The following is a 23,357-nucleotide window of genomic DNA, read 5'->3' on the forward strand; positions in this document are numbered from 1 at the left end:
ATATTGCCCTCAGCTGAAATGATCGACTTTCCACTAAAACAAACAGTGGTCGGTCTCCAAGCTTCCGGACAGCACATGTCAGACAAATGTGACGAGGTTCTGGATAGACTGACAAAGCAGGACCAGGCTATTTCCAACACAACGGATTCATTGAGTTTGTGGATAAATCAATCCAAGGAATCGAACTTTCGCGCCTTAAAGAACAACTGAATAACCTAGTACAATCCGGCCGAAGAAGTTACCTAGAGATTCATGCGGTTGAATTTCAAAGAAATAAAAACCTGGTAGCGAAAGTGGCAAAGTTGGCAAAAACTATCGGTGTTCCTCCGCTGAAGAGCTGGATATGCTTCGCCTTCAGACAAAGAATTAGCGTGCGCGACCTATTTTGATTCGTTTTGTCTTGCGGAAAGCTAAGCGAGTAAAATTTCTCGGGCTAGTTGGTTCATAGTTCAATGCAATAAAAAGCTGCGCTAATAAGACACGGACGAAGGAAAGGCAGGACGCGCACAAACGCGGACTGACAACTTTATTTCGTGAAGAAAGCCAAGGCATATATACGCGATCTCCGCTACTATCTAATCACAAAAAACAGCAAGCGAAGAAGTGACGTGCACTAAATCAACACGAAATATCAAATTCTGCTGCAGAGATGATAAACTTAACTAGGGCCGTAAACCAAAACCAAAAAATCTTCCATTCTAACGGATTATCAGAACAACCATCAAATGGTAATGCACGAATACAACACAGTGATGCAAGACAAAACCCATGAACACCATCTTCAGGCTGGACAACGAAACATGGTATAAACACCAGGTCACACAAGCAGCTTATACAGGCCTCGTCAGATACAATACATACAGTGAAAAAAGGCACCAAGTCAGGCTAAAACCAATTGTCTAACATTCATACCAACCGCAACAACAACAAAAAAAAAACAACAAAAACAAATCGCGAAGCTATGATATTCGACCAACACGCTACCCACAACGCGGACACATGAAAGAAGGCCAAAGCAGAGCCTATACATGACCTTCCAAAAACTTAAATTCTTTTTCCGACAACAAAATAGAGGGCTTGCTGACGCAAAAGCTTGTGGTGCTGATGTAGAAGGTTTCAATTACTAGGCGCTCCCATTTGTCGTTCGAGCTAAGGTTTTATTTGTCTTTCGAGCTAAGCAAATTTGAAAAAAGAAAAGCAGAAGCGCCAATGGGGCTCAGGAATAAGCTTGTATGATAATGTAAAGCACAAAAGCTGAGGTGAGCTTCTATGATAACCTGATATCAGAGAACAAGCGCCTGCTTTGTTTGGCACGCACATGCTCTCAACGCGTGTGTTATCAGTATATATGGCAAAACGATGGCGGTGTGTTTGATGGAAGTGCTCCCGGTGGACTGGCATTGCGCATCACAAGTGAAGCTGACTTATCGAAGATACCTCCAATATCAGTAGCTTCGGATTCAGCTCAGAACGATGAAATTGCATAGGACACTTGTTAAAAGCAGATCCGTAGTTCCTGAACAGAATACAAATGCGCCACTATTGCTTGCCTTTCAATAACAGATATTATAGCTTCATTGATTTTAAATCTCTCCTAAAACGGGTTAGACTCTTCCATGTTTTGCCTTAATTCTCGGAGGTTAGGGAACAAAGTTGTTGATGTCACTATCTGCATAAATCTTCTTAAACACAAATGTGATGTTTTAGCGTTCACTAAAGCTTGGTTCACGAACAGCTTAGGCATAGTTAATATAGGTGACTACTCTGAAGTCTCCCTTTATGGAAAAAATAATGGCAGCTAGTCCGGTTGATAGTCACTATCTTCCTAACTGTCCCTCAGCTGGTGCATCATCTGGCCGAAATGAGTACAGGGAGAAACTAGAGGCTCAGCACTCCGATCCAACAAAGGCGTTTTCCACAGGCTGTGCAGCCCAAGGAGAAAAATCATATCAGAGGGTTCTTGGCCATGTTGGGCGGCCATTAGGTAACGCACACTGTGGGAATTCAAAATGAAGTCTTTCTTCAGGGTTCTTTTAGAACGTCCGAAAACAGTATTGCATCTTTGCAGGCAATAAAACAGTGTTTGACATTTTCAGGTGTATTACATAGCCGAAATCATATAGCCGACAATTAACAGAAGAAACAAAATTTTTTTTTTTTGTGAAGCCGCACTTGAACAGGTTGAACTTCGCCATGAAGTTTAAAGAAAAATGTTTCAATAGAAGGCGCGATAGGCACTTTGCGTCATCTTTTCAACCCATTATGCCCCCGACAATTAGAATAGAGAGAACAGTATAATGGAGGCGAGAAAAACATAGATATTAATTCTTGTATAAATTTTTCTGTGAAGCAGAGAATAAGTACTGTGAAGAGGAAGTAGTGCACGAGAAACATTCCAGGCAGTGCAATCGCGATCGCTGCGCGTATTGCACCTAACTGTGTTCGCTATCGCTGTGTTCGCCGCTGATCTGCCCAGTCCTGCTGATCGAGGCCTGCTGATCTGCTCAATAAACCCCCATCTTACATTTGGTGGAGGTGCCGGGTGAGATCTATCCTCTCGCCCTGGAACTCCGCAGCCACACATTACCACCTCCTGCGATGCCCGCGGATGTTAACCACCAAGCCGTACAAGTTGGCTCGGCCATCATCTGTTCTGGCTCCCTCCGCCAGCGAGACCCCGCCATCTTCAGCGGCACTGACGACCATGACGTCGAGGACTGGCTCACATCCCATGAGCAACGCGGAAATAAAGTTAAGCAACGTGATTTTCTATCTCACCGGCGTAGCCAATCTATGGTTTCAGAACCATGAAGCGGACATTCCATCATGATCCGTGTTCAAAGCCAGCTTTCGAAGCGTGCTTTCGAAGTTTTCGGCCGTCCGGCTGTGAGGAAAACTCCGCGCAACAGCGCTTGCGTGCGCGGTCTCAGCAGGTTGGCGAGAATTTCACGAGTTATATCGAGGGCGTCGTCTACTTGTGCAAGCGCTGCAAGGCATCGATGACGACGCCTTTCAGATGCTGACTACGCGAGATATCCGCATCGTCGCTGAAGTGGTCACACTGTGTCAAAGTTATGATGAACTGCGCAAACAAAAAACTCGTGCGAACACCATGCACTCTGAGTCTCTTGCTGGCCTGACAGATGCAGCTGAACATTCTGCATTCTTGCCACAAATCAAGAGCTTCATTCGGGAAGAAGTTGCTCGACAGCTTTCCCTTATGTCCTGCCATGAAGGGCCTTCCTCACACCTCGCTCCCAGTTTGCGCCAGATCATTCAAGAAAAGGCTGCTGAATCCCTTCCTCCAGCCCCTCAATCCATGCTTGTCGCTGCCCCGTTGACATATGCGGCTGTTGCTGCCCGACCACCACCTACATATGCTCCGCCGCAACCTGCCTACGTTCAGCCGCCTGCTAGTCCTGCTCGAGAACCTGCACAGTTTATTCGACCGGCTCCAAGAACACGCAATCCCTAGCGCACGACAGATAACCGGCCAATTTGTTACACTTGCAGGCTGGCTGGACATATTTCTCGTTATTGCCGACACCGTCTCCCTGTGTCGGCACCACCTACTCATGCTCTGGATACTGGTCTTCGACGCCTCAGTATTCCGCGCCTACTGAGCCTCCAGCCAGCCATAATTTCTCCCCTGACTGCTCAGCCATGTCCGACCTGCCGTTCACCGTCGCCGTGACGCCGGTCTATCTCTCCGATGCGACGTCGACAGAACGCTTCACGTGAGGAAAACTAGAGGCCGCAGTTTCTGAGGCGAGAACTGCGACCCCGTCGAACTTCACAAGTCCTCATCTGTCGCCGGCAAACCTTATTGAAGTTTTCGTCGATGTTGTTGCTGTCATGGCTGTAATTGACACTGGGGCGGCTATTTCGGTTATGGACGCAAAACTATGTACCTGTTTACAGAAAGTGAAGAAGCCGATTGCGGGGCTTTCGTTGCGAACGGCCAGCGCTCAGCACATCATCATCATCATCATCATCATCATCATCATCATCATCATCATCATCATCATTTATTAACCCTTGAAGGTCCCGTTCGGGAAATTACATAAGGGGGGGGGGGTAGTACAGGGTTGTTCAGCAGTCATACATGATCATAAATATAAAAGTAATATAGAGGTATAGAAAAAAAAATATATATATATATATACAAAAAACAAATAAGATAACAAAGACACAAAATAGAAACAGCAGGTAAAAAAAAGGTGAAAAAAGACAAGAGTAACAAATTCAGATAAGTCATGGCAGAGTGGCAAAAATATAAAACAAATTCAAATAACAGCTATGGAAGCAAAACCGGCTGGTCAGTTTGCAGGGCTTGGTAGCTGACATAAGGTACAGGAAGATTTTTTTTTTTCATTGAGATAGTCGATTAGGAGCTGTCTGAATCTAGAAGGATTAGACTCAATGACAATGTATTCGGGGAGGTTATTCCAGTTTTCTATCGCACTGGGAAGGAAGGATTTATTGAAGGAATTGGTGGAGCCATGCAAACGCTGTAAGCTTAGAGAGTTAAATAAACGGCGAGATGATCGTACCGGAGCTCGTAGAAGATTTTCTCGAAGTGCTGGAAAGTTAAAGTACAGTTTGTGAAAAAAAAAAAGAATAGAAATTTTTCTGCGGAAAGCTAACGATTTGAGACCGAGAGATGATTTCAAGACTGTGATGCTGAACTGCGATTTGTACTGTGAGGTGATGAAGCGTGCTGCCCGATTCTGAATGGCTTCGAGTGAGTCTATCAAGTAGGTCTGGTGAGGATTCCATATTGTTGAGGCGTATTCTAGTTTAGTTCGAATGTACGTTTCATATGCTAGTTGTCTGGTGGCTGCGGTGGACATGGAAAGTGATCTCCTGATGAATCTGAGTGATTTGGAAGCACTAGCACACAGTTTGAAGATGTGGTCAGCCCAAGTTAAGTTGGTCGTTATTTCGATGCCGAGGTACCTGTATGAATTTGTTTGAGAGAGCGCTATGGAGCTCAGGGAGTACGAGAAATGAAGAATGGAACGTTTACGTGAAATGTGCATGAATTTCAAAATAACGGCTTGAGGGGCAAGTTGGTGCATCATCGTATTCAGATATGTGGCGCAAATAAACACAAACACAGGAGAAGATACACAGCACACGCGCACACTACCAACTGTAAGAAGAACCGGAAAACACTTCCTCTTCTACACTCAGGCACATCTCAACATCCTCTTCTTCTCATTTTCCTCTTCTTTGCCCAGGGTCTTTAAGGTATCAGCGATTTTTTCTGGAATAGCGATATCCCCCAAAACAACCAACTGCCTCGGCTTTCCAGTATGCTTTTCCGTTTTTCTTGGCAGCAAGGCAACATATCGTAGCCACAAAAACTCTGTTGTCTGGGTCACTAGACGCCATGTTTCCTTCAATTTTCTTTCCGCAACCCACACAGGGTGTATTGTGTAACATATAATACGAATCCAGTCTTTGAACATCCGAATTTGCCTCCATAACTCTGATTTCAAAATTCGGCAAATCCTCTTAACGTGACCAACAGACCCCCCTGGGCAAAGAAGAGGAAAATGAGAAGAAGAGGAAGTTGAGATGTGCCTGAGTGTAGAAGAGGAAGTGTTTTCCGGTTCTTCTTACAGTTGGTAGTGTGCGCGTGTGCTGTGTATCTTCTCCTGTGTTTGTGTTTATTTGCGCCACATATCTGAATACGGTGCATGAATTTACATTTCGAGACATTGAGCTGCATTAGCCAGTCGGAACACCACTTCTGAATTCGGGTTAGGTCATCCTGTAATATTTCCTGATCTCTGCTATTGATGATGCGGCTATAAATGACGCAGTCGTCCGCAAAGAGACGGACGGATGATAAAATACCAGATGGCAAATCATTAATGAAAATTAGGAAGATTAACGGAGCAAGAACCGATCCTTGAGGGACCCCGGAGATTACTCTAGTAGTTTCGGATGCGTGATTGGAGATGACGGTGAATTGCAAACGGTTAGTTAAGAAACAGTGGATCCAGGATAAGACAAGAGGGTGAAGTGACAACAGACCTGAGAGTTTGGAGAAGAGACGCTGGTGAGGAACGCGATCGAATGCCTGGCGAAGTCTGAGTAATTGATATCGGTTTAGAAAGAAGCGTCTAGATTTAAGTGAAGATCAGTTGTGAGTTCGAATAGTTGAGTTTCGCAAGAAAAACCTGTCCTGAAACCATGCTGATTGGGAAAAAAACAACAATTGTAGTCAAGGTGAGATGCGATATGCGAGTATATTATATGTTCGAAAAGTTTACAAGAGATACAGGTCAGTGAAATTGGTCGATAATTTGAGGGGTTGGAGCGATCTCCAGCTTTGAAGACTAGTGTAACCTTGCTTAATTTCCAGTCGTCTGGAATCTGACTAGTATTAAGAGACTGGGTGACGATGTGTTGCAAGATTTGGCTCGTGAAATAATTAGTGGCTTTGAAAATCTTAGCAGGGATGTTGTCTGGTCCAGGGGAAGTGGATGTCTTTAGATTGTCAATGAGGTTTGAAATTCCCTCTCTTGAGATTGTGATAGGTGGCATAGGTGCATAAATTTAGAGTTGGCACGGAAAAAGTGCTTACTGTTGCTTCGTGGGTAAACACGGAGGTGAAATAGGAGTTAATTACATCGGAGCACTCGGATATTGGAACGTCTTGTGTTTTCAGGGAAATATTGTGCGAACTGTTTTTATTGGGCGTGAGTAAGTTCCAAAATTTCTTAGGGTTTACCCGCATTATCTCTATGAGACCGTGACAGTAAAATTTTCGTTTTGAAGATCGTAATAACTGCGTGTATTCGTGCAGGCTTGCAATGTATTTGTCCCACTTCGCAGCTCATCTCGACTTCTTGGCATTACGAAATAGGCGTTTTTTTTTCGCGACAGCTTCCTCAGTGCATTTGAGTACCAAGGTTTATTGGCATCCCCTCGAATGCAGATAAGCGGGACGTGACCTTCCATAAGCGATAGAATTGTCTCTTTAAACAGACACCAGTTGTCATTCACGGATCTGGCATGTATAGAATTTCGAAAATTATGAAAAACATTCTTCAAAGTGGGAGTTTATGCTTGTGAAATCGGCCTTGGAATAATTACGGATGTATTTAACAGACGGTTGGCGTATAGGAATTTCAATTGACAGGTTGAAAGTTATGATACAGTGACCACTTAGACCACTAGTACACGAAAGCGATTGGACTAATTCTGGATTGGATACAAGGACGAGGTCTAGCATGTTTGAGCCTCGAGTTGGGCCACACACTGTTTGAGTAAGATTAAAGCTAAGGACCAGTTCTAAGAAGTATTTTGATGGACGAGATGGTGCAGTCAAGTTATCCCAATCAATGTCGGGAAAATTGAAGTCGCCGCAGAGTATGAAGTTGGCATGAGAGAAACGAGACTACAAGTCCTTCGAGACAGAGTGAAGGTCATTAAAGAAAGAAGCATCCGTGTCGGGGGGCTCGATAGCATGCAATTAGAAAGTTGGTGCAAGAGGGGAAACAAAATTTAATACACAATATTTCGCTGTAGCAATTAATATCAACTCGAGTGGAAGAAAGGCTAGTTTTCATCAGAACAAGAATGCCACCTCCCGACGACCCATTCTGTCTCGCCGGTAGGAGTGAAATGACTGAATGTCATGCAAAAGTTCGATATCATCTATATCGGATGTTAACCAGGATTCGGTGAATACTGCGATGTCAGTGCCGTAGTCGTCGAGAAGCGCCTCAACAGATTCCTTTTTCAGTAGGTAACTTCGAATATTTGTCAGCAAAAAAAGAAATATTATTGCAGGCGCCGATTGAGCGAGAGCGCTGTGAAAGATTGGAATGAGGCGATTGTAGGGACCTCGGTGATTTCAGTAATCGCTATGGCCTTAGTTCGACAACAGAGTCCGTATCTGCATTATAAGTGAAAACCTTTTTTTCCGATGAGCAGCTTGTCAAAACGAATCTTGAAAGAGGCGTTGTTCTGTTGACCATAAGTGAAAAGTTTCTTTCTAGCTTCGCGAACCTTGGCTGAATAATCTTCCCGGATAGAAAACGATGTCTCCTTCAGCTTCGAACCAGCAAGCAATATCCCTGATTTGTCTTTGAAATGCGCTAGCTTCACAATGATTGGGCGGTTTTTGCCTACTTCGAATCGACCCAAGCGATGTGCACGTCTATTTGTTTATTTTCAATTCCAACGTCAAGCATGTCCGAGCAAAAAGAAATGACGCGTTCCTCAGATTGCGCCCAGGTTTCGCCGAATTCGTCTGTAATTCCAAAGAATAATAAGTTCGAGCGGCGCAAGCGATTTTCGGCGTCATCGTACCTGTACGTCCGCAGTTTGACATCAGAAGAAAGTTTGGTCAGTTCGGAGGTGTTTACAGATGCAGCACCATTTTCGGGGTTGTTTTCAAAAATTTTTTCAAGTACTTCGACGCGTAAAGAAAGTCGACGCACAGAGTCTTCAATGTTAGTTTGGGTAGACCTGATCAAGGCGAGCTCTGAAAGTATGGTGTTCTGGCTCGATTCTATGCGTAATATGGCCTGTGAGATGGATTCAAGGGACGGAAGGGCGTCGTTTTCAGGAGGGCCTGGGTTTCTCTTCACCGACGGAAGCAACGGATGCAGGTGAAGTTCGTCGTCTGCGTGGCAGCTCGTAGTCTCAGCAGCCAGCCAGGCGGATTCTTCGGCGCTGCACACATCCGAGGGGCGTGAACGGTAAACGTTGAAAGGTGTGATGGGGATCGTCCAGGATAAGATAGCCTGCAGTAGAAGAAAAGGCGTCTGCATGACCGGTTGATTTGCGGTGGCGTGCCCCAAATGGATCCAACGGCGCAGCGGCTTATGTAGTCGAGGAATTTCCGAGCAGGTACTGGCCCCATGTTGCCAGATGAAGGTACTCTTCACCGACGGAAGCAACGGATGCAGGTGAAGTTCGTCGTCTGCGTGGCAGCTCGTAGTCTCAGCAGCCAGCCAGGCGGATTCTTCGGCGCTGCACACATCCGAGGGGCGTGAACGGTAAACATTGAAAGGTGTGATGGGGATCGTCCAGGATAAGATAGCCTGCAGTAGAAGAAAAGGCATCTGCATGACCGGTTGATTTGCGGTGGCGTGCCCCAAATGGATCCAACGGCGCAGCGGCTTATGTAGTCGAGGAATTTCCGAGCAGGTACTGGCCCCATGTTGCCAGATGAAGGTACTCTTCACCGACGGAAGCAACGGATGCAGGTGAAGTTCGTCGTCTGCGTGGCAGCTCGTAGTCTCAGCAGCCAGCCAGGCGGATTCTTCGGCGCTGCACACATCCGAGGGGCGTGAACGGTAAACATTGAAAGGTGTGATGGGGATCGTCCAGGATAAGATAGCCTGCAGTAGAAGAAAAGGCGTCTGCATGACCGGTTGATTTGCGGTGGCGTGCCCCAAATGGATCCAACGGCGCAGCGGCTTATGTAGTCGAGGAATTTCCGAGCAGGTACTGGCCCCATGTTGCCAGATGAAGGTACTCTTCACCGACGGAAGCAACGGATGCAGGTGAAGTTCGTCGTCTGCGTGGCAGCTCGTAGTCTCAGCAGCCAGCCAGGCGGATTCTTCGGCGCTGCACACATCCGAGGGGCGTGAACGGCAAACATTGAAAGGTGTGATGGGGATCGTCCAGGATAAGATAGCCTGCAGTAGAAGAAAAGGCGTCTGCATGACCGGTTGATTTGCGGTGGCGTGCCCCAAATGGATCCAACGGCGCAGCGGCTTATGTAGTCGAGGAATTTCCGAGCAGGTACTGGCCCCATGTTGCCAGATGAAGGTACTCTTCACCGACGGAAGCAACGGATGCAGGTGAAGTTCGTCGTCTGCGTGGCAGCTCGTAGTCTCAGCAGCCAGCCAGGCGGATTCTTCGGCGCTGCACACATCCGAGGGGCGTGAACGGTAAACATTGAAAGGTGTGATGGGGATCGTCCAGGATAAGATAGCCTGCAGTAGAAGAAAAGGCATCTGCATGACCGGTTGATTTGCGGTGGCGTGCCCCAAATGGATCCAACGGCGCAGCGGCTTATGTAGTCGAGGAATTTCCGAGCAGGTACTGGCCCCATGTTGCCAGATGAAGGTACTCTTCACCGACGGAAGCAACGGATGCAGGTGAAGTTCGTCGTCTGCGTGGCAGCTCGTAGTCTCAGCAGCCAGCCAGGCGGATTCTTCGGCGCTGCACACATCCGAGGGGCGTGAACGGCAAACGTTGAAAGGTGTGATGGGGATCGTCCAGGATAAGATAGCCTGCAGTAGAAGCAAAGGCATCTGCATGACCGGTTGATTTGCGGTGGCGTGCCCCCGCAAGCCCTTAGCAGCGTGCACCGCTCGAGTAGTTATCCAGAATTGCCTTTATACGATTGAGTTCGTCGTGCTGCCAAGTTGCGCACACGCTGTAATTTTAGGCTGGGATTTCCTGTCGCGTCATGCTGCTATTATAGATTATGCTCGAGCTGAAGTGGGGTTCTCGACTTTGCCCGATGACTTACCAGACGCTGATCCACCAAATTTCTGTGCTAAAGCCCTCGTCGCCGAAGATATCGACCTACCTCCCTGCTCTTCTGGTCTTGTTCGTGTCGCTTGTGCCTCTGCTAGCGACGACACCGTTCTCTTCACACGAGCCCATACTTTCCTGCGCCGCAAGTGCCTTCCATTGCCCTACGCTATGCTCGCTATTTCCGCTGGCCTTTCCATGTTATGGGTCTCTAACCCATTTAACCCCACCACTGCTTTGCGTCATGGTGAATGCCTCGGCAGTATCCAGCCAATCGCATCTCTTCTGATCTCTGAAGAACCTGACGATGCGCCGCTCTCTGCCGTGACTGCGCTCAGCCCCCCTTCACCTGCACGCGCTCCCTCCTCTACATCCTTGTTCCTCCGTTCCATCGACGCCGATTTTCCTCCAGCGCAGCGCACTCAGCTTTTCAACCTACTACATCACTTTCGCTCCTCCTTCGACTCTAATCGCAGTTCTTTGGGTCAAATTTCTACAGTCACTCATCGCATCAATACCGGCACTCACGCACCGCTGCGACAGCACCCCTGTCGTGTGCCTGCAACCGAACGCCAGGCTATTGAAGAGCAAGTCGACCTAATGATTCAGAATGGTGTGATTCAGCCCTCAAGCAGCCCTTGGGCGTCACCCGTTGTCCTCGTAAAAAAGAAAGATGGTTCTATCCGCTTCTGTGTCGATTATCGGCGCCTTAATAAGATTACGCGAAAGGACGTCTACCCTCTCCCACGCATCGACGAAGCTCTGGATTGTTTGCAAGGCGCCGAGCTCTTTTCTTCCCTGGACTTACGTTCCGGGTACTGGCAAGTTCCCCTGGAACCGGCTGATCACCCCAAAACTGCCTTTTAACTCCCGACGGCTTGTACGAATTTACAGATATGCCGTTTGGTATTTGTAATGCTCTGGCAACATTTGAGCAGATGATGGACACCATTTTGCATGGCCTAAAGTGGAAGACGTGCCTCTACTACCTCGACGACATTGTCGTCTTTTCTCGTGATTTTACACATACCTCTACCGTCTGAAGCACGTTTTGACCTGCCTATCTGATGCCGGACTGCAGCTGAATTTGAAAAAAATGTCGTTTTGCCGCCCGCCAGCTCACCATTCTCGGCCACGTTGTCTACAACAAAGGTGTATCTTCAGATCCCGCCAAACTTCGTGCCGTAGCAGCCTTTCCCAAACCGACTTCCATCAAATATATACGTAGCTTCCTCGGGCTGTGCTCTTACTTTCGCCTGTTTATTAGAAATTTGGTTCAATTGCTGCTCCCTTGACTGACCTTCTTTCCGGCAGTTCCGACCTTTCGTCGTGGTCGCCAACGTGCGACGATGCCTTCAATGCATTACGCCGCATCCTCACGGCACCGCCTGTTCTACGTCACTTCCACCCCACAGCGCCTCCTGAGGTCCACACGGACGCCAGTGGTATTAGTCTGGGCGCTGTGCTCGCTCAGCGCAAATCAGGTTATACTGAATACGGGGTTGCCTATGCTAGCCGTACACTCACGAAGGCTGAATCCAATTACTCTGTCACTGAAAAAGAGTGCTTAGCAATTATTTGGGCTCTTGCTAAACTCCGCCCTTACCTCTATGGCCGCCCTTTTGACGTAGTGACGGACCACCATGCGCTCTGCTGGCTTTCCTCACTGAAAGACCCGTCCGGCAGACTGGTAAAGATGGGCTCTTCGCCTTCAGGAATATGATGCCCGCGTTGTTTACCGCTCCGGTCGCAAGCATCACGACGCCGATGCACTTTCCCGCTGCCCTCTTACAGCTGAGGTCGCGAGCCTTCACTCTTCCGACGATTCCCCGCCATCAGTTCACAACAATGACATGCCGTCAGCGCAGCGGCAAGATCCTCGGGTAAATTCTCTCCTCAATTTTATCTCCAATCCTACAGCTGCTTCTCCATCGCGTGCTCTTCGCCGCCATGCTTCTCACTTCGCAATTCGTGATAACCTCCTCTACCGCAACAACTACTGCGCAGATGGCCGCAAGTGGTTGCTAGTTATTCCCTGGCAGCTACGTTCGCAAATCTGTGACTATTTCCACGCTGACCCACAATCCGGTCACGCGGGCGTCTTCAAAACATACACTCGTCTCCGGCTGCGTTACTACTGGCGGGGCATGTACACCTTCGTACTCAAGTACGTTCGCTCATGCCTCACTTGTCAACGTCGCAAGCCATCTCCTCAAAGTTCTGCTGGAGAGTTACTGCCGTTATCCAGCCCACCACGCCCTTTCGACCGCGTCGGCATTGCTTTGTACGGACCGCTTCCCTACACTGCAGCCGGCAACCGCTGGGCTATCGTAGCCGTTGATCATCTGACGAGGTATGCAGAAACCGCCGCACTGCCATCTGCTACAGCGTCAGAAGTAGCTTCCTTCTTTTTTCAGCGATTTGTTCTTCGCCACGGCGCACCCCGGGAGCTGCTCAGCGACAGAGAACGCGTTTTCTTGACTGGCGTTGCGAAAGCCTTGCTCACCAAGTGCAAAATTATTTATAGAACAACCTTCGCCTATCATCCCCAGACTAATGGCCTCACTGAGCGTTTCAATCGTACCCTTGGTGACATGCTTTCTATGTACGTCTCCTCCAACCACTCAAATTGGGGCCTCGTCCTTCCGTATGTCACTTACGCTTACAATACTGCAACGCAGTCTTCTCCTAGCTTCTCTCCTTTTTTTCTCCTCTACGGCCGTCACCCCTCTGCTACAATCGACACCATACTCCCGTATCAGCCAGACATATCAGAGTATACTCCTGCTCTCAAGCAGCCCAGCATGCGGAAAACTTTGGACAAATTGCCCGCGCATTCACGGCTAACACCCAGTACCGCCGTAAATCCAACCATGACAACCAACACTCGACACCGGAATTCTCGTCTGGCGCTCTTGTGGTGCTCTTGTGGTGCTGTGGATACCTTCCAATGCTCCTGGACTGTCTTGAAAATTTTTTTGCTAAATACCATGGCCCATACCGAGTTCTGGAGCGCACCTCCCCGGTTAATGATGAGGTGGAACCCCTTACGCCGTCTCATGATCTACGCCGGCGCGGACGAGAGATTGTTCACGTCCAGCGCCTCAAGTCCTATTATGACCCTGCCGTCTTGCTCACGCCGTAAGTCGCCAGGATGTCTCCTCTGCGTCGCGTGGGTAATTGTGAAGAGGAAGTATAGTGCACGAGAAACATTCCAGGCCGTGGCATCGTGCTGCGCGTGTTGCACCTGACTGTGTTCGCTGTCGCTGTGTTCGCCGCTGATCTGCCCAGTCCTGCTGATCGAGTCCTGCTGATCTGCACAATAAACACCCATCTTACAGTACTCATAAGAAAAGCGAACTGCCAGAAAATGCACTGAATCGTAAACTTCCTTCATAAAACTAAATAATAAGGGCCGACTACCACTAAGTTGGGAGAAGGCTCGCAAAGTTAGTTTGCAGGGATGCTCTGGTAATTGGATGGAGCTATTACGGAAAAGAAGAAACAAGCAACTAAGTGTCTGGCATAGAGATGTGTCAAACCTAGTCCGCCAGCAGAAACAGGCCTGAATAGGTTATCGTGCCGCATGGGCTCAAAACTGCAGGGCCCTATGAACGTCGCAAACGTTCGGTGAATGCTTTGGATGCAATGCCTCGCGCAATGGAGTACCTGCAAAACGTAGTACTTTTTGGCTGCCAGGAACATATTACAGGCCTGTACGCAATCAAAAATTGGTAGGCGGTGCGGACCAAAAATCTGAGCACAGCTTTGGAATGCCCGAACCCGCTCTCTCTAGTAACGCCCACTAGACCTGAATGGATGAAGGGGAACTCCAAGATAAATTTAGGCGGGACACCAGACCATTCAATGCCAGCATAATGAGTCTGCATTGCTCCGTATGAACGAAACCACACCTGCATTTTTAGACCTATTTATTTGAGCGCCAAAGACAATGTCAAACTACTCAATTGTGCTTATAATTTAGCCAATGCTGGGTTTCTCAGATAATAAAAACGCCAAATCTTCGGCGTACGCAAGCACTTTGACTTCATTACTAAAGGCAACATAACCACGGATATGGTTGTTTCGCTCTAAACTCAAAGTGGCTCTAGGCCTTTTCTCCCCTGTATGCCCCCTCTGCGGGGCACCCTAAGCAGACTTTCATCAAATCCTCTACATGTGCTCTGAGCTCCAGCCACCCCGCAATTTGCAACTAACAGACATAGAGCGATGGGAGATCTCGGTGTCCAGCTCAACCCAGCTGCACAAAAGAAGCTGGTGGGCTGGGCTCTAAGAGTCGCTGAGAGCCACAAGCTTCCGGCCACCCTACGCGATATCGAGCCGACCCATCAAAACAATCAATAAGGCTCAAGATTCAATAATCGTTTTCACCACCACCACCACCTAGGTAGAGGACAAGGAGTAGCGGTAAGATAGTGCAGCCTTGCTTGACGGATGATCGAATTGGCACAGGCTCTGAGAGGTGACCATTAGCAATCAAGTGAGTGGAACAGTTGTAATAGGGTTGCCCCCCTCCCCTTATTTTATTTATTTATGAAACACTGCGGGCATGTCGCATGTCCAAGCAGGAAAGGGAGGGTACATAAGTGACAGTATATTAGACATCAGCAAGCGCAAAAAAGGCCAGCAATAAGAGCAACCAGTTATACAATCTATGCAATAATGTAAAATAATACAGCAAGTACATGACGCAATGAGACAAAATAACAATATGCACAGCACCGAACAGCTACACTACACCAATCAAGGGGGGTGAAAGAATTGGAAACTGGGGGCTAGGGCATTCCATTCATACACTGTTCGTGGAAGAAACGAGTATTGTTATGTGTCGGTGCGCGCAAAAATGGGTGCTTTACAGAAGCTGTGCTTATGGCGTGAGGATCACGTGAAATCTTTGGCGATATAGTTTTTGTGTCGGATACCCAGTCGAGAGAAATATAGTGACTGCGAGAACCTGAGAAGCGCTTTCTTTGTTCTTTCTACCAGTGGTTACAATTCTGCAAGCTGGACCATAGCGGCCGGGCGGCTATACCGATTGAAGATAAAGCGAGCCGCAAGACGTTGTATTTTTTCAAGTTTTTTGACGTCGTCTGTTGTATAGGGGTCCCATGCGATGCAAGCATATTCGAAGATGGATTTGTATGCTTTCAACCTCAATGCGCTAGTACAACTGGTCACACGAGACTTGAGCAAAAAAAAGCTTCCTAAGGGCGGAGGATCATGTATTGTCTATGTGATTTGTCCATTTGATGCAGGAGGATATTGTGACACCAAGATACTTATACTCATTTACCTCTTTGACTGCATTATTATTGATATAGTATTCAAACTTTAATCGGTCAATTTTTTTACTCACATGAATAGCAACAGTTTTATCAAAGTTTATAACCGTTTCCCATTTGTCGCGCCAGTTTGCTAGCAGCTGTAGGTTAGAGTTCAAAACGAACTGATCATCAACTGTTTTGATTGATTTAAAATGAATACAGCCATTAGGAAACAACTTAACGCCCACAAGCTTTGACGGGATCATTTATATAAATATTCAACAGTACTGGACCCAAGACCGATCCCTGAGGCACACCTGAGTAGAACTCTAAGAAGCGAGAATTGGCTCTATCGATGTCGACAAATTGCGTCCGGTTTGATAAATATTAAGTAATCCAGTTAATTATTTGGGGCGGTGCGCCTATCGTTTTCATTTTAGTAATAAGCTTATTATGGGGAACTCTATTGAAGGCCTTAGAATAGTCTAAAAAAATCATGACCACCTGACCCCCCCCCCCCCCTTCCCCCCCCAATCAAGTACTTTAGCAAGTTTATCCTCACTGACCACCTGTTGTGTTGTAGTGGAAATTCCTCGTCGGAAGCCATGTTGAGCATTATTTAGAATCCCTGATTACTCTAAGACGTTGTTCAGGTATGTCGTAAGTACGTGTTCGAGTAATTTGCAGCAAGAAAAATTAATGAAATTGTCCGGTAATTACTGACGCCACTTTTAAAAATCGGAACCACGCGGGATATTTTCCATTCATCTGACACAATACCAAATTCAAAAGACTTGTTAAATATTATTAATACGAATTGCGCTACTATTTGAGCGTACGTTTTGAGAAAAACAGTGGGAATGTTATCGGGACCGGCTGATTTCTTGGGGTCTAAGCGCAATAGCAGTTATAGGATTCCTTTCCTGCTAATAGTTATAGTCGTGTTAGAGTCAGTGGGGGATCGGTTGCCGAACTCCTCATTAGGTACAGTTTATCCAACATTGGCACGCTCGAGAAGAGTAAACAGAAACGAATGTCGGACATGATCATACGCCTTCGCAAAGTCAATCTGGAGTAGAGCAAGCTGTTCATAAGAGCCAGAGCAAGATTCTAGAATTGTAAGTGCAACATAGATGTTATTTGTATAGAGCGGCCCCTCAAACCACAGGTCTGATGAGGGCCAATTAGAACCGTCATCGCTTGTTGTAAACGATTTGACAGAACTTTCGCAAAAATTTTGTAGTCCACATTTGCCAACGTGGTTGGCCTGCAGCCATCCACTGAGCGCAATTTTTCTTTATCCGTGCTCTTTGGAATTAAGACTGTGTGATTCCTAGTAAACGACTGAGGAAGGACCCCTACACATAAACCTAAAGCTAAAATCTGCAGCAAGACCGGGCTCAGCAAAGATTTAAAAGCTGTGTAAAACTCGCATGAGATGCCATCAGGGCCAGGTATTTTGGAGACAGAATTGGTCAACTGCCTCTTCTATTTCTTCCGACGTGACAGGGCCATTGATAACAGCACAGTCATCATCTGATAAAGGCGTTATAAGAGCTATTAAGCTAGATAATAGGCCCGAATTAGCAGAAGCGTCACTGAACATTGCCGTGTAATAGCTCACAAACACAGAGATCAAATCACACGTTTTCGTTACAAGGGTACCATTGGACATTGTTTCCGGTATCAAATTGGCAGTAGCACGACGGTGTTCGTAAAGTAGAGCTTGTGGCGGTAGGGTTTTCACAGTGCAAAGCACCATTTGTACGAGATCGAACTCGAGCACCTCTGTACCCTCCAGCGTCCTGTTTTTGTAGCTCGCACTTTACACTACCAATTTCGCCCAAATACAATCCAGGTGTCTCACATTCCAATTAATAAAGGTTATAAAAACTGTAATGCAGTGTCCGCTGTTGCAAATTCCTGTAAAAAGACTTATCAGACCCACTTTCAATAGCTATCGTTCGCACCTCTTGTTTAAACAGCTCCCAAGCCACAAAAATTGGTATTGCACCTGCCAAACACACTTGCAGTTGTGAGCATATTCAAAAGGCAAACTCTTGGCCATTTACAAGCGAGAACTTAGCTTCCAAAGCTCCCACTGCGGCCTAAATTTTGAACAATAAGTTCTCCCGAGCCGAGCAACCTCCACAGAATGATCTGAAAAGGAAACCGGCACAGTTTCACACAACAGGTCACAGGAAACCAGCGAGAAAGAAACATAAATCCTGTTTAGGTGCGTGTGGGGCCTCCCCTAGATATGCGTGAATAGGGCACTTGCATGACATGAGGCCCCTGTATCAATGAGGCCTGCGTCATCTATATCATGCGAAAACACTTCACCACTTCTGCATCTGTGCTCACTAGGCACGGCACGATCATTCAGGTGACATACACGATTAAAGTCTACCATTAACACAACATTATTATCACAATCTAGGAGAGTAGCCATGCCTCCAAACATATCGACACGCTCAGCAAGCAATATTGGACGCATAAACATTGAGAAGTAGCCATGGCTTCCTGTGGAGCAAAAAAATAACAGCTTATTAGCCGCCCTTCAGACCAAAGGCCTCGGAGATTGAGAATTGCAAACACAAGCTCCTCAGAGGTCGCCATGGTAACAACACAAGTGCTAACTAGACTTGCATTTGTCTGTCTGGAGACGGCGACGTCGACTCCGGACATTCGCTACGACTGTGGAACGCGAACGTTGGCATTTCCCCTTGTGTTTTGACGTGCGCCGACGGCGGCGATGCTTCACGCCTACCGGATCACCATCGTCACCCGAGTCAGATGCACAATGTGCCCGGAGCTTATGAAAATGCTCTTCAACAGGAGGGATGGCCTCAGTTGCTGGTATAGTGGCCTGACCAGCAACCTCTTCCTCGGCATTGAACTCAGGGGCTGGCGTAACCGGGAGTGGCATCTCTGGTAGGATTAAGGCAGGTGGCAGGCTCTCCACCGCGTGCCGGATTCGGATCTCCCATTGCGGCAGCGTCGCACGTCCTTCCACTTTGTCCTCTGTCTCCTTGGAGCCATCCTGGGGAACAACCGATATTCTGGCTGTGGAAGTCGTGTTCACAGTAGTGGTTGAAACGACATCAGCCACGTCAAGCACTTCCGTGGCGTCCATTATATGATCTTGTAGAGCGTCGTCAAGGGGCCGCACAAGGTGCCGCAGCTTATCCGCGTAAGTAACGACGCACTCTTCTGCGGTGTGACAAGAAGCGTCGGCAGTCTTCGCAGGGCGGCGTACGGCAGTGCCTACGGATGTGGCCAACACGGTTGCATCGGAGGCATAGCGGAGGCATAGCATTCATTACTAAAAAGCATTCCACTCAGTTGAAACCTCGGCGGTGATGCAGGCTTTGCGAAATCAGGGGGTAGACGAGCCGTACGTGGAAGTGCTGGAAGATATATAAGTGGCTGCACAGCAACCATAGTTCTGCATAAAGAAAGTAACGAAATTCCCATAAAGAAAGGCGTTAGGCAAGGAGACACAATCTCCCCAGTACTATTCACAGCTTGCTTAGAGGAAGTATTCAGAGACTTGAAATGGGAGCAGTTAGGGATAAGGGTAGACGGAGAATACCCCAGTAATCTGCGATTTGCTGGTGACATTGCCTTGCTAAGCAACTCGGGGGATTGCAAATAATGATTGATGGCCTAGACAAAAAAAGTAGAAAGGTAGGCTTGAAAATCAATATGCAGAAGACTAAGGTAGTGTTTAACAGCCTCAGGAAGGAACAGCAGTTTACATTAGGTAGCGAAGTACTGGAAGTAGTAGGCGAGTAGGTCTACTTAGGACAGGTAGTAACCGCAGACCCGGACCATGAAAAGGAAATAACAAGAAGAATAAGATTGGGATGGAGCACATTTGGCAAGCACTCGCAGATTATGACTAGCAGCTTACCGGTATCGCTCAAGGGAAAAGTATACAACAGTTGCATCTTACCTGTACTTACCTATGGGGCTGAAACTTGGAGGCTAACCAAGAGAGTTCTACTTAAGTTGAGGACAACGCAGAGGGCTATGGAACGAAAAATGGTAGGGGTAACATTAAGTGATAGGAAGCGTGCAGAGTGGGTCAGAGAAATAACTCATGTTACCGACATTCTAGCGGAAATTAAGAAGAAGAAATGGGCATGGGCAGGACATGTAGTGCGAAGAGAGGATAACCGATGGTCGCTTAGGGCAACAAACTGGATTCCAAGGGAAGGAAAGCGTAGCAGGGGGCGGCAGAAAGTTAGGTGGGCGGATGAGGTTAAGAAGTTCGCAGGGGTCAAGTAGATGCCGCTAGCACAGAACCGGGTTAAGTAGAGAAATATGGGACAGGCCTTCGCCCTGCAGTGGGTATAGTCAGGCTGATAATGAATGAATGAATGAAAACAAGGCTCTGTATACATACAAATAGTCAGCAGATGTGAGACGTCTCCAACGCCGACTCCTTCAGCGAGAGACACAACATCCCGGTTTATAGCTCTCAAATCTTCCATTTCAGCCACTTTCCAGTGTTCCGTCGAAATCGAAGTCATCATCTCGTACGCCTGTAGTGCCTCACTTATGAAGGCGTCTTTCAAGCGCTCGGGAAGCCATAGAAACTTCAATTTCGCCACTTATGGTTCTGGTCCACGACGACACAGTGACTGCCCTTAACAACGAGATCACCAAAAGCCACCAGTTTCTCTTTCGAATGTGCTAATTTGGAGGTGACCATTCATACATGGGACATTTTGAAATTGACCTATTGAACTAATTTGCCTGAGGTCCACAACATTCCAAAGGGAGTCTCTCAAGTCGCGTGCCTGGTACGGCCACTCTTCAAGGTCCGCATGCAAGAAAACAGTCAGCGTTAAACTTACCAGTTGGGAGACGGGGCAAAACAGTACGGTAGTCAATACTGCTGGTATTAGCCTGAGCAGCAGCTCGGCCCGAGGCTGATTGAAGCCTTCGTGTGGAGAATATGAAGGAAAGCAACCACTTGGAATTGCGTCTTCGTCTTTCTCCCCGTCCTGGACCGAGAAACGCACATCACAATTCTTAACTGCCATAAGGAAGATACTTAAAAAAAAATAAATCCTGTCTCCACCGGCAATCGAACCTCAATCTCTTGGATCCCCAGCCGACCACTTTAACCAACTGCGCCACGCCCTGGGTCGTGAATACGGTACCGTCCTTGCCAAAAGTAACCAGGCTGCATGTTTCGCTTTTCGCTTATATTCTAAAGCCGGCATGACATTCCAGAGGATCACAACTTGTTAATAAGTGAGAACAGAATCTCGCCTTTACTTTGCATATATTTACAGCCTCAGAAGAGGCACGAATTTTCTACTACACGACTGAGAAGCGAAACCCGCAGCCTGGTTACTTTTGGCAAAGACGGTACATCATAATTCTCCTTCTCTACCGTCAGGATGATAGTAGCAATGGCATCATTAATAATTTTGGTGTCATTGGTGGCATTAGCAATGCTAATGACGGTGCATTTAGTTGATAACAATAACGAGAACAACCGTGATGCATCGTGTGCACCAGCAACGCACAGGCTTTCGCATTTCTGCAGTGTAGATTCCGCATTGCGCTCGGAATTTTTAACACCCACTTGGCAAATTTCTAGACAAATCCCCAGTCAATACAAATGAGTAACACGGCTTTCAAAAAGAAAAATCAATACAGTCTACTTTATTGAACACCAAAGACGTATTACTCAGTAATATTCAGAGTAGAATGGTAACACTCGGCTTGCTCTTAGGTTTCAGGAAATCATTTGATTCTGTTAACAGTAACTAATCAAACTTCAGTTTTATGAAATATGCGGTACTCCACTCCAGTTAATTACTAGCTATCTATAATTAAGACAGCAATGTACTATTTTTAATGGTGCACCTTTGGAATACGGCTTAATACGTAGTGGCGTACTGCAGGGATCCATTCTGAGGCTACTTATGTTCCTGATACACACAAATGACATTGTCAATATACCTAACACTCCTGAAATAATACTATATGGGGACGGCGCAAATGTGCTTTAGTGCAGAGCATATTGAAACCGCAGTTAAGAGAGGCAATCTTTGGCTGGATGACCTCTCTATTTTGTTAAACGTTAAAAGATTATAATTAGATGTCAACAAAACAACGTTTGCATACTTTAAACCTAAAAACAAAGTCATAGACATGGAAAAAACTATTATTTTTAGAGAATAACGTTATCCAACGTGCTGAATTTGTGTTTCTCCTCGGAGTTGTATTTAATGAAATGTTGTTGTAGAATAACTTCTTTGCTATTGAAAGTCGCACGCTAAATTGGAATCATCAATAAATTCGGTCTATTCTTCGAATCCGGTTAAAAACTAGCTTCACTTTACGCTGGTACAATTTCTTCTTTATTACTGCCTTCTAGTTCGGGGTAGCACATCAGACACTAATTTGAAATCACTCTTTTTATTACAAAAAATAGTGATTGGAGTCAGTTCTGGTAATTCCTATTTAGAGACCACAGTTCCACATTGGCGTTGCTTAAAGATATTAAATATTTATAAACTATATACACTGCTGCTTGCCAGGGAAATTTACCACTTGCTTTACAGAGGAACACTTTCGTACCTCATGCGCACTGACCAACGCCAAAGCTAAGAAATTATTGCACCAGGCGCCCAGAATAAGAATAAATTATGGCTCTAAAACTGTGCAGTACCATATAACCGTGATCCTTAATTCTAGCACACAAATAAAAGATATTTTCCATTAATATACAAATGAGCGCTTATTCAAGAAAATAATTAACATGCATGATTTTTACTTACAGTGTTGAAAACGTGCCTAATAAGTGTTGCAGATGTCGAAATTTTGTCCTCATATCTTGATGTGCATATGGTAATTTGTCCTTTGTAATTCGCGTGTGCTAATTTACATGTTCTATTACTGTTGCACATGTTACGCTATGTTGCTGTGTGAGGTGTAGCAGGGAGGAGGGGCCTCGTCAGGCCTACTGTCACTTTCGCCCTCCCCTCAAGTAAGTACACATATCTGGAATAAATATCTTCTTTGCTTCAAGGCATTTCAGTGGAAGTGTACGCGGAAAATTGACCCTTGTTTCCGTCTTATGAATTTGCTTATTTGCATTCAGGTGTCATTTCAACCACGTCACGTGAATCGCGGAGTTCCCGCCATGTAATGAACTCTCCGAAAGGGGGGTTCAGGTTGTGAAGAGGATCCTAAAGAAAGTAGAAGAGACAAATGGCAAACTCTGACTCGGCCATTATCCACTATGGTTGATGATGGCCGCTCCCTTGGTGAGCTGTTCTATGGCAGGAGATTTCGCACTTGGCTCCCAGACTTCAGGCTGTAACCAAGCAGACCGGTGCTCAAACATGCTCAGGCAGACATTCAAGGCTGGATTCTATCACCTGTCGAAACCGGCGATGTCGCGATGGTGAGGCAAAACACATGAAATCGCCCAGTTATTGCAGCAGTCGCACCAATGTCTTATCAAGAAGTTATCGGGGACCACCGAGTGCTGCGAAAGAAAAAACAAAACAAAACAAACGGCGTCGG

The 23,357-nt window shown here is 46.6% G+C and overlaps 1 pseudogene; it reads right to left on the minus strand.

Annotated features, from left to right (window-relative positions):
• Nucleotides 1-7,920: 7,920 nt before the first annotated feature.
• Nucleotides 7,921-22,411, minus strand: LOC146201298 (uncharacterized; annotated as a pseudogene).
• Nucleotides 22,412-23,357: the final 946 nt, after the last annotated feature.

This window comes from Amblyomma maculatum, chromosome 2, assembly GCF_055883805.1.
Source record: "Amblyomma maculatum isolate TAMU_Amacu chromosome 2, ASM5588380v1, whole genome shotgun sequence".
Classification (NCBI taxonomy): domain Eukaryota; kingdom Metazoa; phylum Arthropoda; class Arachnida; order Ixodida; family Ixodidae; genus Amblyomma; species Amblyomma maculatum.